This window comes from Geotrypetes seraphini, chromosome 10 (assembly GCF_902459505.1).
Source record: "Geotrypetes seraphini chromosome 10, aGeoSer1.1, whole genome shotgun sequence".
Classification (NCBI taxonomy): domain Eukaryota; kingdom Metazoa; phylum Chordata; class Amphibia; order Gymnophiona; family Dermophiidae; genus Geotrypetes; species Geotrypetes seraphini.
Genome location: NC_047093.1, coordinates 23,721,772 through 23,736,067, shown reverse-complemented (window position 1 = coordinate 23,736,067; position 14,296 = coordinate 23,721,772). Strand labels below are relative to the sequence as shown.

The 14,296-nt window shown below is 46.8% G+C and overlaps 1 long non-coding RNA gene across 1 annotated transcript in view; it reads right to left on the bottom strand.

Annotated features, from left to right (window-relative positions):
• Positions 1-13,356, bottom strand: part of LOC117367946 — a 35,246-nt gene extending 21,890 nt beyond the window's left edge. Inside the window, exon 1 of the long non-coding RNA XR_004540885.1 lies at positions 13,220-13,356. This is a non-coding gene — a long non-coding RNA (uncharacterized LOC117367946). The remainder of the gene's footprint in view (positions 1-13,219) is intronic.
• Between the last annotated feature and the right edge of the window lie 940 nt (positions 13,357-14,296).

Here is a 14,296-nt window from a genome sequence, read left to right as displayed (position 1 = left end):
ACTAGGCATCTATGATCAGGGCACTTAGCAATGCCTAATGTACGTGCTGTTTATAGAATCTGACCCTACGCTTCTCCCCATCACTAGTCCTTATTTACTATACTTCTTATTTATTTAATTCATTTTCTGTCCTGTTGTCCCCCAAGGAGGTCAGAATGGGTTACAGGTTAAACAAAAAATGCTGATCACTCCACTATTGGACAGTAAGGGAATTTTTCAAGTACCTTTCTTATTTCTAATCTTAATGTATATTTTCTGTAAACCGCTTAGAACCTAACGGATGTAGCGGTATATAAGAAATAAATTACATTACATTACATTACATATTGTAACATCACACTCCAAAAGCCAGAAAAAGGTACTGTTAAAGCGAAAGAAAAGCCTCAGACTAACGGAGAAGTGTGACCCACACTCTTCCACCCATAACCAGTGGCGTACCTAGGGTATGTGGCACCCGGGGCCCATCATTTATTGACACCCTCCCTATGTAAAAAAATATTTTTTGTAATGACCATGAAACAGAATAAATGGTCAGAATAGAAACAGGCAGTGAAAATTTTCTTATATTCCAAACATAACATAACATAAATTATGTCTGAGTTGTCATGACATCAGAAGTACATATGGAGTAGTTGCAGGTGATGCTTGGGACAGTTCTGATTGTGTTAGTTCGGTTTTATGTGTTTTTTGAATAGAAGGGTTTTTATTTCTTTTTGAAGGTTTTGCAGTCTGTGGTCGATGTCAATTGGTTGTAGAGTTGGGGGTCGAGTGTTGCAGCTTGAATGGCTAGGAGGTTGTCGAACAGTTTTTTTCTTTTGACGTTTTTGGTTGGAGGGTGTGAATGGTGCGTGAGTTCTCCTATGTCTGTTTGAAGTGGATTGAATTATTTAGCTGAAGAAATTAGTTACCCCCTCATCCCACACACATTAATTCTCTTCTATTTTTGTTCCCATTATAAAAAACACTGATAAGTTCCCAGAAAAAAAATACATTAAAATAAGAGGTGAAAACAAAGGCCCCTACAGATGAGAACATAACATAAGAATAGCCTAACTGGGTCAGACCAATGGTCCATCATGCCCAGTAGCCCATTCTCATGGTAGCCAATCCAGGACACTAATACCTGGTCAAAACCCAAAGAGTAGCAACATTCCATGCTACCGATCCAGGGCAAGCAGACACTTCCCCCATGTCTTAATAACAGATTATGGACTTTTCCTCCAGGAATTTGTCCAAATCTTTCTTAAAACCAGCTACACTATCTGCTTTTACCATAACTTCTGGCCACTTCATTTTTAAGTTTAGATCTTTCCTTTCAAACAGAGACCTTGCTAGATGTCAAATACAGCACAAGGTAACTTCACATGGACTTAGCTGTGCAGGAAATGTGAATCTCCTCATACACCCACCATATAGTGCAAAAATGTGCAAAGGTCTGTTTTTTTCTTTCGATCACTACATAGCCTAATGCCACACAAGCAGCGCTGTTACAAACATATTCTGTAGGTCAATGCTAAGGATAACAAAGTTTCCTTCCTTGGACCAGAAGGAGATAAACCACTGGAAGAGATCCCAAAACAACACCCAAAGACCCACTCAGTGTGTGAACCAGTTGAGTGGAGTGGACTAACTGGGGGGTGGAAATGGGCCCGGAGTTTGCTCAGCAGAATTTCCCAGACCACCTCTTCCTCTCAACACATTGACACGCTGCCACCACCACCACTAGGAACACCTCACTGGGTAGGCCAGCTATGCTATAAACTTTATAAAACACGTTATTATATTTTCTTATAAAGCACATATTTTAACTGAACTCTCTGACATCCTCAGCCTTTCCATTCACAAAAATAGAAGGACGAAAAGTTCCCATTTCCTGCTGTCTCATGTCCCCGGCCTATACAATATTTTTTTTCTGCAGACCCTTCAAAAGTATGACCAAATCCTCGTTTCACTTGCATTATAAAGTACTGAGGATGCCATCTCTCCCCAATCCCAAAGTCTAAGACAGTAGCGCAAACTAATGCTGCCAGATACAGGAAAAAAATTTTTGATTCGATTCAGCCCTATTGAATTGGTTTTTCAATTCGATTTTCCTGCCCAGTTGGGTGATTTTTTTCAAAACTCCTGGTGGGTTTTATAGCTTTTTCACCCCCTTTGGCTTCTCCTAACCACACTGGCGCTGTGATGTAAATAAAATAAAGAAACAAAAAGGACTTTTCCTCTCTCTGTTAAATCCTAGCTCACGTTTGCAGTCCAACACCAGCTCTGGCAGGATACACATTTCAAATCTGACATATTATAATCACAAAACAGAAAATAAAATTAATTTTTCTACCTTTTGTTGTCTGGTTATATTTCAAATCTTGTTGGTCCAAAGCTCTGGTTTTCTTCTGATAACTTGCTTGCCAGGGTCTCCTTCTTTCTGCATGCTAACCATCCATCTGCCAACTCTGTCCTCCCTTTCCATTTCCCTTCCCTTCCCAGGAAGTCTGGTATCTTTCCTTTTTTTCATCTCCCTCCACAGATCCACCTTTTCTTAAATACCCTTTCATCCGGCATCTCTCCCTTCCCCACCACCCCAGAGTCCACCATCTCTCCCTTTCTTTTCCTAATTACCCTCCTATCCAGTATCTCTATCCCTCCTCCACACCATCCCTTGTGTCCAATTTCTCTCCCTTTCTGTTCCTTCCCTCCCTAAATCCCATGGTCCATCATCTCTCTCACTCTCCTCTATTTTCAGACCCATTATTTCTTCCCCCCCCCAAAGTTTGGCATATGCACGTCTCTTTGAACACCCCCTTCCCTCCGTGTACTTCTAAATCATGGTCCCCCCAAAGGCCTGTCCCCCCTTAAAGGTCTGCCTGTACCCCCTTGAAGGCCTGCACCCCCCTTGAAGGCCTGTCCCATCCCCTTGTAGGCCTGCCTGCCTGTCCCCCCTTGAAGGTCTGCACCCCCCGAAGGCCTGCACCCCCCCAAAGGCCTGTCCCCCACTTGAAGGCCTGTCCCACCCCCTTGTAGCTTCTCCCCCCCCCTTGTAGGCCTGTCCCCCCTTGAAGGCCTGCCTGCCTGCCTTCCCCCCCTTGAAGGCCTGCACCCCCCCTTGAAGGCCTGCACTCCCTTGAAGGTCTGCACCCCCCCCGAAGGCCTGTCCCCCCCTTGAAGGCCTGTTCCACCCCCTTGTAGGCCTGTCCCCCCCTTGTATGCCTGTCCCCCCCTTGAAGGCCTGCCTGCCTTTCCCCCCTTGAAGGCCTGTCCCCCCCTTGAAGGCCTGCACCCCCTTGAAGGTCTGCACCCCCCCAAATGCCTGCACCCCCCCCCGAAGGCCTGCCTGCCCCCCCTTGAAGGCCTGCACCCCTTGAAGGTCTGCACCCCCCCGAAGGCCTGTCCCCCCCTTGAAGGCCTATCCCACCCCCTTGTAGGCCTGTCCCCCCCTTGAAGGCCTGCCTGCCTTTCCCCCCTTGAAGGCCTGTCCCCCCCCTTGAAGGCCTGCACCCCCTTGAAGGTCTGCCCCCCCCCAAAGGCCTACACCCCCCCGAAGGCCTGCACCCCCCTGAAGGCCTGCCTGCCCCCCCTTGAAGGCCTGCACCCCTTGAAGGTCTGCACCCCCCCCGAAGGCCTGTCCCCCCTTGAAGGCCTGCCTGTCACCCCCTCCCTCTTGAAAGCCTGCCTGCCTGCCCGCCCGCCCCACCCTGAAGGCCTGATGCCCCGACCCATCCCAAAGGACCGCTCGCCCCCCTGGCCTCCCTGCACCACCTATGAAGCAGCCGCAGCAGGATCGCGAAGTCAGCGTCAGCGATCCCTGCGCTGCTTCCTGCGCCACGGTCCCGCCCCTCCTCTGACATCAGAGGAGGGGCGGGATCGTGGCGCAGGAAGCAGCGCCTAAGCAGCGCAGGGATCGCTGATGCTGACTTCGCGATCCTGCTGCAGCTGCTTCATAGGTGGTGCAGGAAGGTCAGTGGGGCGAGCGGTCCTTGGGGGGTTGGGGGTGGACTGAACGGCAAGGCCGGGAGCACCCCCTTAGGGCGGGCACCCGGGGCGCACCGCCCCCCCCCCCCCACTCCCCCTTGGTACGCCACTGCCCATAACATAACATAACTTTATTCTTCTATACCGCCATAATCAAACAATTTCTAGGTGGTTTACACAGAAGAAGGCTGGACAATCAGCAAAATATAGATAGTTACAAATACAACACGTTACTTAACAATATCCAGTATAAAATTTTTGTTAACCCTGATATCCACTTTTAGGAAATTAATTTGTCAAACAACACTGATTTAATTACTTTTTGAAATGCACCATAAGACATCCTTTATTTATTTATTCAGTTTTCTATTCCGTTCTCAGAACGGTTTACATGAATTTATTCAGGTACTCAAGCATTTTTCCTGGTGGGCTCACAATCTATCTAGTGTACCTGGGGGGATTAAGTGACTTGCCCAGGGTCACAAGGTGTAGCGTGGGTTTGAACCCACAACGCCAGGGTGCTGAGGCTGTAGCTTTAACCACTGTGCCACCCTCTCCACTGATGTAATTACCCCACCAGGACTGCTGCTTGCTTGCTTGGAATGCAAGGGTCCTGTCCAAAAAAGTCTTGTATCTGCAGCCAGTAATTTTTGGGCAGACAAATAAATTAGATCTTCTAGTTGTCCTCATTGGGCTATATAACGCAAAATGAGTTAAAAGGTAAGTTGGGGGCAATTCCCCAAATCAACTTAAAACAGATACAAGAAAATTTGAATAGTACTCGCGCCTCTATCGGGAGCCAATTTAACAGGCTGAAAAACTTTCGCAAAAAAACTAATTACTGGCAGGTGGGAGCACGTGAGAAGCCAAGAATAATAAATACATAAGAACATAAGAAATGCCTTCACCGGATCAGACCGAGGTCCATCTTGTCCGGCGATCCACGCACGCGGCGGCCCTTTTAAGTACACCTTTTAGGAGACCCGGTTTTCTCGTATCCCTCAATATGATTTTCAAGAAGATGTGCATCCAACTTGCGCTTGAAACTCGGAACAGTAGTCTCCGCCACAACCTCCTCCGGGAAAGCATTCCAAGCGCCAACCACTCGCTGTGTGAAACAGAACTTCCTAACATTTGTCCTAAACCTGCTGCCACTCAATTTCAGGCTACGACCCCGTGTCCGTGTCACCTCCGAAAATGTTAGTAATGCTGTTTCCTGGTCTATTTTATCAACTCCTTTTAATATTTTAAAAGTCTCTATCAAATCCCCTCGCAATCTTCTCTTCTCGAGGGTGAATAGTCCCACTTTTCTGAGGCGTTCTTTGTAGGGGGAAAAACCACTAGTTGGAAAGAAGCCAGGCCAATGATCGTTTCATGGCAAAAAAAAACGCCACGGCTTCAGGGTTTTGACGCCAACACTCCGAGCTATCGATTCGCAGAATCCAACTGTGTAGTAGTAAGCGTCAGTTGGATTTCGCGACTCGATAGCCCGGACTGACTGCAGGCATTGGAAAGGCTAAAAATGTATTTTAAACTGATATCACATTTAATAAATGATCAGCAAATACACTTAACTTTTTAATAGCTTCTAAAGCTTATTTACATATTTTCTTTCATATTAAATGCTGCTTTCTGACAACATAATTAGTGGCATCAATCATGTTTGTTTTTGTTTTCCAAAAGAAGGAGTGAACATATTCTCGCAGTATTACAAACATTTTGCTCTGACACCTGTTATATGGGTTAGATTTATTGATACGTGTGCCAGTAAACCTTTGCTTTAAGCAGTGCGAAGAGCTTTGCAAAATATGCATGAAAACCACAGTTTAAAAGTGGGTTTTAGAAAGAGGCGTTGAATCCATTTATCCATTATGATGCTTGGCTGGCTTTCATTGGCAAACATACTTTTTTTTTTTTTCTAGAACGTGGTACCCACTGGCATCTTGGCTCAAATATTTCACAGCTGACATTGCAGATTTTTCTTCAGCTTCATCACTATGGTGACAATTCTATAAATTGATCTCTCAATATACGCATACCTGCTTAAAGTATGCGTATATTGAGCACGCAGGACATTGGCGCGCCGACCATCCCATGCCGACATCTGTGCACAGGATGAATGCGCTCTGCCAGTTCTGCTGCTTTCACTCCTTACTGTTAGCATTCTTAAGGGTGGGGGGATCCCCGCAGTACACGTAGAACTGTCGATCTCCCATTAGGGGGGTTTGGGAGGGGGAACCCCCCCCAGTACACTGAAAACTTCCGTTCTCTCGCTGTTCGAGAGTTTTCGGGAGTTTTCAGTGTAGTGGGGGATCCACCCCACCCCCTCAGAACGCTAATGGTAAGACGTAAAAGTGGCAGAACCAGCAGCGCACATTGGTCCTGTGTGCAGATGTTGGAGTGGGATTGTCAGTGCGCCAATGCCCGACGTGCTTTTGATGTGCCACCACTTAAGACAGGTCAACATCTGGCATAAGTGTGTCATGCATTGTACGCAACTGATAGCATTCTATAAGTTGTGCATGGTGACACACCCAATGACGTGCTTATGCTCCACCCAAATGTACACCCTCTGATAGATGCATATTAAGCGATAAGGGCCTGATTCTACAAACGGCACCTTAGTTAGGTGCCATAATTGAGTACGCCTAGCGATGCCTAACTAAAATCTGCACCTAACCTTAAATTCAGTCAATTAGCTTAAATGGTGTGGTAATGGAGAGTGCCATTGAAGTTAATTGAATAATTCAGTCTTGGAGGACCCCCTTGCCAGTCAGGTTTTCAGGATAACCACAATGAATATGTATACATTGATTTGCATACACTGCCTCCATTATATGCAAATTTATTTCATGCATATTCATTGTGGATATCCTGAAAACCTGACTGGCAAGGGGGTCCTCCAGGACCGACTTGAAAAACACTTGGAATTATTGATTTAAAAAAATTTAAATTAAAAGTGAGGCATGGAATTCCATGCGGTGCCTAGAGACACTTACTTGGAGGTGCCTACTGATGCCTACCTGTAAAGTAGGCATGGTTAGGGGAGGACAAATCCAAACAAACGAGACTGTGGAAACTCAATGTTCTCGGACCTTTAGTTATAATTTATTACAAATTTTCATTGACGGAAGTAAGTTCAATCGAACAAACTTTATCCACATATATCATAAGAGGACCCAACATCACAATCACAATTCTGATTTAAGATAGAAGATAACCCCCTCTATATATTCTAAAATCCGCTGGACTCTGCCCCCAGAAATGCCCACTTAAAAAATGCTTAGAAGTATGTGTATTTTTATAAGTATATCCAGTGCATTATTTTAAGAAATGGTTCCATGTTGTGCCGGCACCAGAGCCTTCCAACGGGACTCCTCAGTGCCCCTAGTGGCTACAGCTAAAATTGCACCAGCATGTGACTCAGTATGGAGTCACCCTGCAGGAACTGCATTAATATGAATAAAGCAAAAATAGAACCAATGTACAAAGTTCCAGGTTCGGTTTCCAAAGAAAATTTAATGTCAGAATGAAAACAGAATGGCAAAATCCCAAAATCAAGATTGCTTCATGGAGCAGCTTGTTAGAGAACCGACGAGAGGAAATGCCACTCTGGATTTAATCCTAAATGGACTAAGGGGACCTGCAAAGGAAGTGGAAGTAGTGGGACCGTTGGGAAACAGTGATCATAATATGATCAAGTTCAAGGTTGAAGTAGGCATACCGAACGGAAAGAGAACCATAGCGACATCTTTCAACTTCAGGAAAGGAAACTATGAAGCAATGAGGGAAATGGTAAGGAAGAAACTTAGGAACACTTCCAAAAAATGGCAAACAGTAGAACATGCCTGGTCTTTTTTCAAAGACAGTGAGCGAGGCACAAAATCTGCACATCCCCAGATTCAGAAAGGGGTGCAAAAAGGGTCGAACAAAAGACCCAGTATGGATGACTAAAATAGTGAAGGAAGCGATAGGCAATAAGAAAAATTCATTCAGGGAATGGAAAAAGGACAAAACTGAAGGGAACCAGAAGGAGCACAGGAAGTATCAAAAAGAATGTCACCGTGTGGTTCGAAAAGCCAAAAGAGAGTATGAAGAGAGGCTAGCCAGGGAGGCACGAAATTTCAAACCGTTCTTCAGATATGTTAAAGGGAAACAGCCAGCTAGGGAGGAGGTAGGACCGCTGGACGAAGGAGACAGGAAGGGAGCGGTGAAGGAGGAGAAAGAAGTCGCAGAAAGACTCAACATGTTCTTCTCGTCTGTATTTACAAACGAAGACACAACCAACATACCGGAACCTGAACAAATATTCAATGGAAATCAAGCAGAAAAATTAACATCCATGGAAGTGAGCCTTGATGATGTACACAGGCAGATAGAAAAACTTAAAACTGACAAATCCCCGGGTCCGGACGGAATCCATCCCAGGGTTCTGAAGGAATTAAAGGAGGAGATAGCGGAACTACTGCAGCAAATTTGCAACCTATCCTTGAAAACAGGCATGATCCCGGAGGATTGGAAGATAGCCAATGTCACGCCCATCTTTAAAAAGGGATCAAGAGGTGACCCGGGAAACTACAGACCAGTGAGTTTGACTTCGGTTCCGGGGAAACTGACGGAAGCACTGATTAAAGAACACATCGATGAACATCTGGAAAGAAACGAACTTTTGAAAACAACCCAACATGGTTTCTGCAGGGGGAGATCGTGCCTAACGAACTTATTGCACTTCTTCGAAGGAATTAACAAACGGATGGACAGAGGAGACCCCATAGACATCATATACCTTGATTTCCAAAAAGCCTTTGACAAGGTGCCTCACGAACGTCTACTCCGGAAACTGAAGAACCATGGAGTGGATGGAGACGTACATAGATGGATCAGAAACTGGTTGGCGGGTAGGAAACAGAGGGTAGGGGTGAAGGGCCACTACTCGGACTGGATGGGGGTCACGAGTGGTGTTCCGCAGGGCTCAGTGCTCGGGCCGCTGCTATTTAATATATTCATAAATGATCTAGAAACAGGCACGAAGTGTGAGATAATAAAATTTGCGGACGATACAAAACTATTTAGTGGAGCTGGGACTAAAGAGGAATGCGAAGAATTGCAAAGGGACTTGAACAAATTGGGGGAATGGGCGGCGAGATGGCAGATGAAGTTCAACGTTGAGAAATGTAAAGTATTGCATGTTGGAAACAGAAACCCGAGGTACAACTATACGATGGGAGGGATATTATTGAATGAGAGCAACCAAGAAAGGGACTTGGGGGTAATGGTGGACATGACAATGAAGCCGATGGCACAGTGCGCAACAGCCGCTAAGAAAGCAAATAGAATGCTAGGCATAATCAAGAAGGGTATTACAACAAGGACAAAAGAAGTTATCCTGCCATTGTATCGGGCGATGGTGCGCCCGCATCTGGAATACTGCGTCCAATATTGGTCTCCGTACCTTAGGAAGGATATGGCGTTACTCGAGAGGGTTCAGAGGAGAGCGACACGCTTGATAAAAGGGATGGAAAACCTCTCATACGCTGAGAGATTGGAGAAACTGGGTCTCTTTTCCCTGGAGAAGAGGAGACTTAGAGGGGATATGATAGAGACTTATAAGATCATGAAGGGCATAGAGAGAGTAGAGAAGGACAGATTCTTCAAACTTTCGAAAAATAAAAGAACAAGAGGACACTTGGAAAAGTTGAAAGGGGACAGATTTAAAACGAATGCTAGGAAGTTCTTCTTTACCCAACGAGTGGTGGACACCTGGAATGCGCTTCCAGAGGGAGTAATAGGGCAGAGTACAGTACAGGGGTTTAAGAAAGGATTGGACAATTTCCTGCTGGAAAAGGGGATAGAGGGGTATAAATAGAGGATTACTGCACAGGTCCTGGACCTGTTGGGCCGCCGCGTGAGCGGACTGCTGGGCATGATGGACCTCAGGTCTGACCCAGCAGAGGCATTGCTTATGTTCTTATGTTCTTAATGTAACTTGCAAAACACAAGAAAAAACAAACAAAGGGAAAACTCTGGGCGAGTTTAGGATTTCACCTCACAAAGGCCAATAATCTTCTCTGTGATTCTGTTCTCTACAGAGCTTCTTGCAATAAGGCTTTCAAAGCCTGTTCCTAGCAGCAGTGGCGTACCTAGGGTATGTGGCACCCGGGGCCCATCATTTTTTGACACCCCCCCCCCCATGTAAAAAAAATTTTATTTTTTTTTTTGCAATAACCATGAAATGGAATAAATGGTCAGAATAGAAACAGGCAGTGAAAATTTTCTTTTATTGAACCTCATATATGTAACCATTATTCCAAACATAACATAACATAAATTATGTCGGAATTGTCATGACATCAGAAGTACATATGGAGTAGTTGCAGGTGATGCTTGGGACAGTTCTGATTGTGTTAGTTCGGTTTTATGTGTTTTTTGAATAGAAGGGTTTTTATTTCTTTTTGAAGGTTTTGCAGTCTGTGGTTGATATCAATTGGTTGTAGAGTTGGGGGTCGAGTGTTGCAGCTCGAATGGCTAGGAGGTTGTCGAACAGTTTTTTTTCTTTTGACGTTTTTGGTTGGAGGGTGTGTGAATGGTGCGTGAGTTCTCCTATGTCTGGTTGAGGTGGATTGAATTATTTAGCTGAAGAAATTAGTTACCCCCATTCCACACACATTAATTCTCTTCCATTTTTGTTCCCATTATAAAAAACACTGATAAGTTCCCAGAAAAAAAATACATTAAAATAAGAAGTGAAAACAAAGGCCCCTACAGATGAGAACATAACATAAGAATAGCCTAACTGGGTCAGACCAATGGTCCATCATGCCCAGTAGCCCATTCTCATGGTAGCCAATCCAGGACACTAATACCTGGTCAAAACCCAAAGAGTAGCAACATTCCATGCTACCGATCCAGGGCAAGCAGACACTTCCCCCATATCTTAATAACAGATTATGGACTTTTCCTCCAGGAATTTGTCCAAATCTTTCTTAAAACCAGCTACACTATCTGCTTTTACCATAACTTCTGGCCACTTCATTTTTAAGTTTAGATCTTTCCTTTCAAACAGAGACCTTGCTAGATGTCAAATACAGCACAAGGTAACTTCACATGGACTTAGCTGTGCAGGAAATGTGAATCTCCTCATACACCCACCATATAGTGCAAAAATGTGCAAAAATCCTAGCTCACGTTTGCAGTCCAACACCAGCTCTGGCAGGATACACATTTCAAATCTGACATGTTATAATCACAAAACAGAAAATAAAATTAATTTTTCTACCTTTTGTTGTCTGGTTATATTTCAAATCTTGTTGGTCCAAGGCTCTGGTTTTCTTCTGATAACTTGCTTGCCAGGGTCTCCTTCTTTCTGCATGCTAACCATCCATCTGCCAACTCTGTCCTCCCTTTCCATTTCCCTTCCCTTCCCAGGAAGTCTGGTATCTTTCCTTTTTTTCATCTCCCTCCACAGATCCACCTTTTCTTAAATACCCTTTCATCCGGCATCTCTCCCTCCTTCCCCACCATCCCAGAGTCCACCATCTCTCCGTTTCTTTTCCTAATTACCCTCCTATCCAGTATCTCTATCCCTCCTCCACACCATCCCTTGTGTCCAATTTCTCTCCCTTTCTGTTCCTTCCCTCCCTAAATCCCATGGTCCATCATCTCTCTCCCTCTCCTCTATTTTCAGACCCATTATTTCTTCCCCCCCCAAAGTTTGGCATATGCATGTCTCTTTGAACACCCCCTTCCCTCCGTGTACTTCTAAATCATGGTCCCCCCCCAAAGGCCTGTCCCCCCTTAAAGGTCTGCCTGTCCCATCTTGAAGGCCTGCACCCCCCTTGAAGGCCTGTCCCTTCCCCTTGTAGGCCTGTCCCCCCATTGAAGGCCTGCCTGCCTGTCCCCCCCTTGAAGGTCTGTCCCCCCTTTAAGGCCTGCCTGCCTGCCTTTCCCCCCCTTGAAGGCCTGTCTCCCCCTTGAAGGCCTGCACCCCTCTTGAAGGCCTGCACCCCCCCTTGAAGGCCTGTCCCCCCCTTGTAGGCCTGTCCCCCCCTTGTAGGCCTGTCCCCCCCCTTGTAGGCCTGTCCCCCCCTTGAAGGCCTGCCTGCCTTTCCCCCCTTGAAGGCCTGCACCCCCTTGAAGGTCTGCACCCCCCCAAAGGCCTACACCCTCCCCCGAAGGCCTGCACCCCCCTGAAGGCCTGCCTGCCCCCCTTGAAGGCCTGCACCCCTTGAAGGTCTACACCCCCCCCCCGAAGGCCTGTCCCCCCTTGAAGGCCTGCCTGCCTGCCTGTCACCCCCTCCCCCTTGAAAGCCTGCTTGCCTGCCCGCCCGCCCCACCCTGAAGGCCTGATGCCCCGACCCACCCCGAAGGACCGCTCGCCCCCCTGGCCTCCCCGCACCACCTATGAACAGCCGCAGCAGGATCGCTAAGTCAGCGTCAGCGATCCCTGCGCTGCTTCCTGCTCCACGGTCCCGCCCCTCCTCTGCCTGCCTGCCTGTCACCCCCCTCCCCCTTGAAAGCCTGCTTGCCTGCCCGCCCGTCCCACCCTGAAGGCCTGATGCCCCGACCCACCCCGAAGGACCGCTCGCCCCCCTGGCCTCCCCGCACCACCTATGAACAGCCGCAGCAGGATCGCGAAGTCAGCGTCAGCGAACCCTGCGCTGCTTCCTGCGCCACGGTCCCGCCCCTCCTCTGACGTCAGAGGAGGGGCGGGATCGCGGCGCAGGAAGCAGCGCAGGGATGCTGACGCTGACTTCGCGATCCTGCTTTGGGCTGCTTCACAGGCGGTGCAGGAAGGTCAGTGGGGCGAGCGGTCCTTCGGGGGTGGCGGGGGACTGAACGGCAAGGCCGGGAACACCCCCTTAGGGCTGGTACCCGGGGCGGCCCGCCCCCCCCCGCCCCCCCCTAGGTACGCCACTGCCTAGCAGGTTTCAAGAAAGTTCAGTTCCCTGCTATGATACACCAATACTCAATCAGTCTTAAATAGTAAAGCCTCCAGCTTATCTTATAGCACTGCTGGGTCTAGGGGAGTGCCTAAAGTTTGCCTGACAAAAAGTTCAAAAACAGCTTACAAAATCCCTCCCAGTTGTTGGCAAACTTCTCCCCACTAAGAGGCACTCTCAGCTTCTTAACAAAATGTGTAGAGAACAAAATAGAAAAACAACCCCACAGTTCTAGCAGTTCATGCAAAAACTCACAAAGGGGGGAAAAAAACAACATTCCAACCAAAACAGCAAAAGCCAAAAGAAAAACTCACAGTTCTCCAGTGTCTTTCAAAATGGCAGCTAAACCCACTTCCATAAGTTCAGGGTCCGCACACAAATCTTCCAGGGCTAGATCAGCCTGAAGTTCCACTGGGTCTGAGCTGAGGTCACAAATTCTGAAGTGGCTCCAGCTTCTTCCACTTCCATCGGGTCACAGGCATTACCCGTGCTTAAGGCAGAAAGCTCTTCTTTAGGGAGAGCCCTGAGCTTTCTCCCTAACCTGCTTACTAACATCCACTGGCTTTTCAAGAGGGGAGCCACGCCCTGCTCTGACTGAGCGTGCTCTCACCTGGGCTTCTCTCTGGCTCCCCCGGTGGGCAGGTGAAAGAAAGTTTAAAACCTATGTCCCTTGCTCTGCCGTGTGAATGGTAGTGTTTGTAACGGTTTTCCTCATCCCCCCCATTCTGGGTCTTTGTCATCTTCAGGAGGGCCAGCTTGGTGCTGGGAGCTGGCCTTAGCAACCCCCTTTTTGGGCCTCTTGCCACCCTTTCTGCCCGCTCTCACAGGGATCACGTCAGTCCCAGTGCCTGACTGGTCACAATGTATACAAAGTCTTTCAAAATTACCTTCACAAGCTCTAAAATGTAGAACGTCTTACAGAACTTCATGCAATAAGATAAAGATGTCACAGTGACCAGAAATATATTTCTCAGCTGAGGCAAATTATTTAAAGATTTTGGCTTTTACTTGAGGTTTCTGGCCTAGAGCATAATTCCACTCTGGGTCTCTGGCAAACTCTGTGTGGTCTTTAATTTTCAATTATAATTTTAGTTATCTCGTTCACACCTGTACAGGATATAGTATATGCCTGGGATCACCATATCACTGAAAATTCTAAGGGTTAAAATATATTGAAGACATTAAATTAGGTTTATAATCATATGCATTCCTCTGTTTAGAAAGGCTTTAGGCATTCAGTGAAAACAAATTCATGCTTACAAGTCTGGTAGACCAACTGTCATAAAAACAGCTTTCAAAGCAGTTCAAAAGTTACACCAGAGCTTTCAGCAGGCTGACAGGAATGCACTGATGTTTGCAAACACTTTAAACAGACCATGGTCCAACAAATT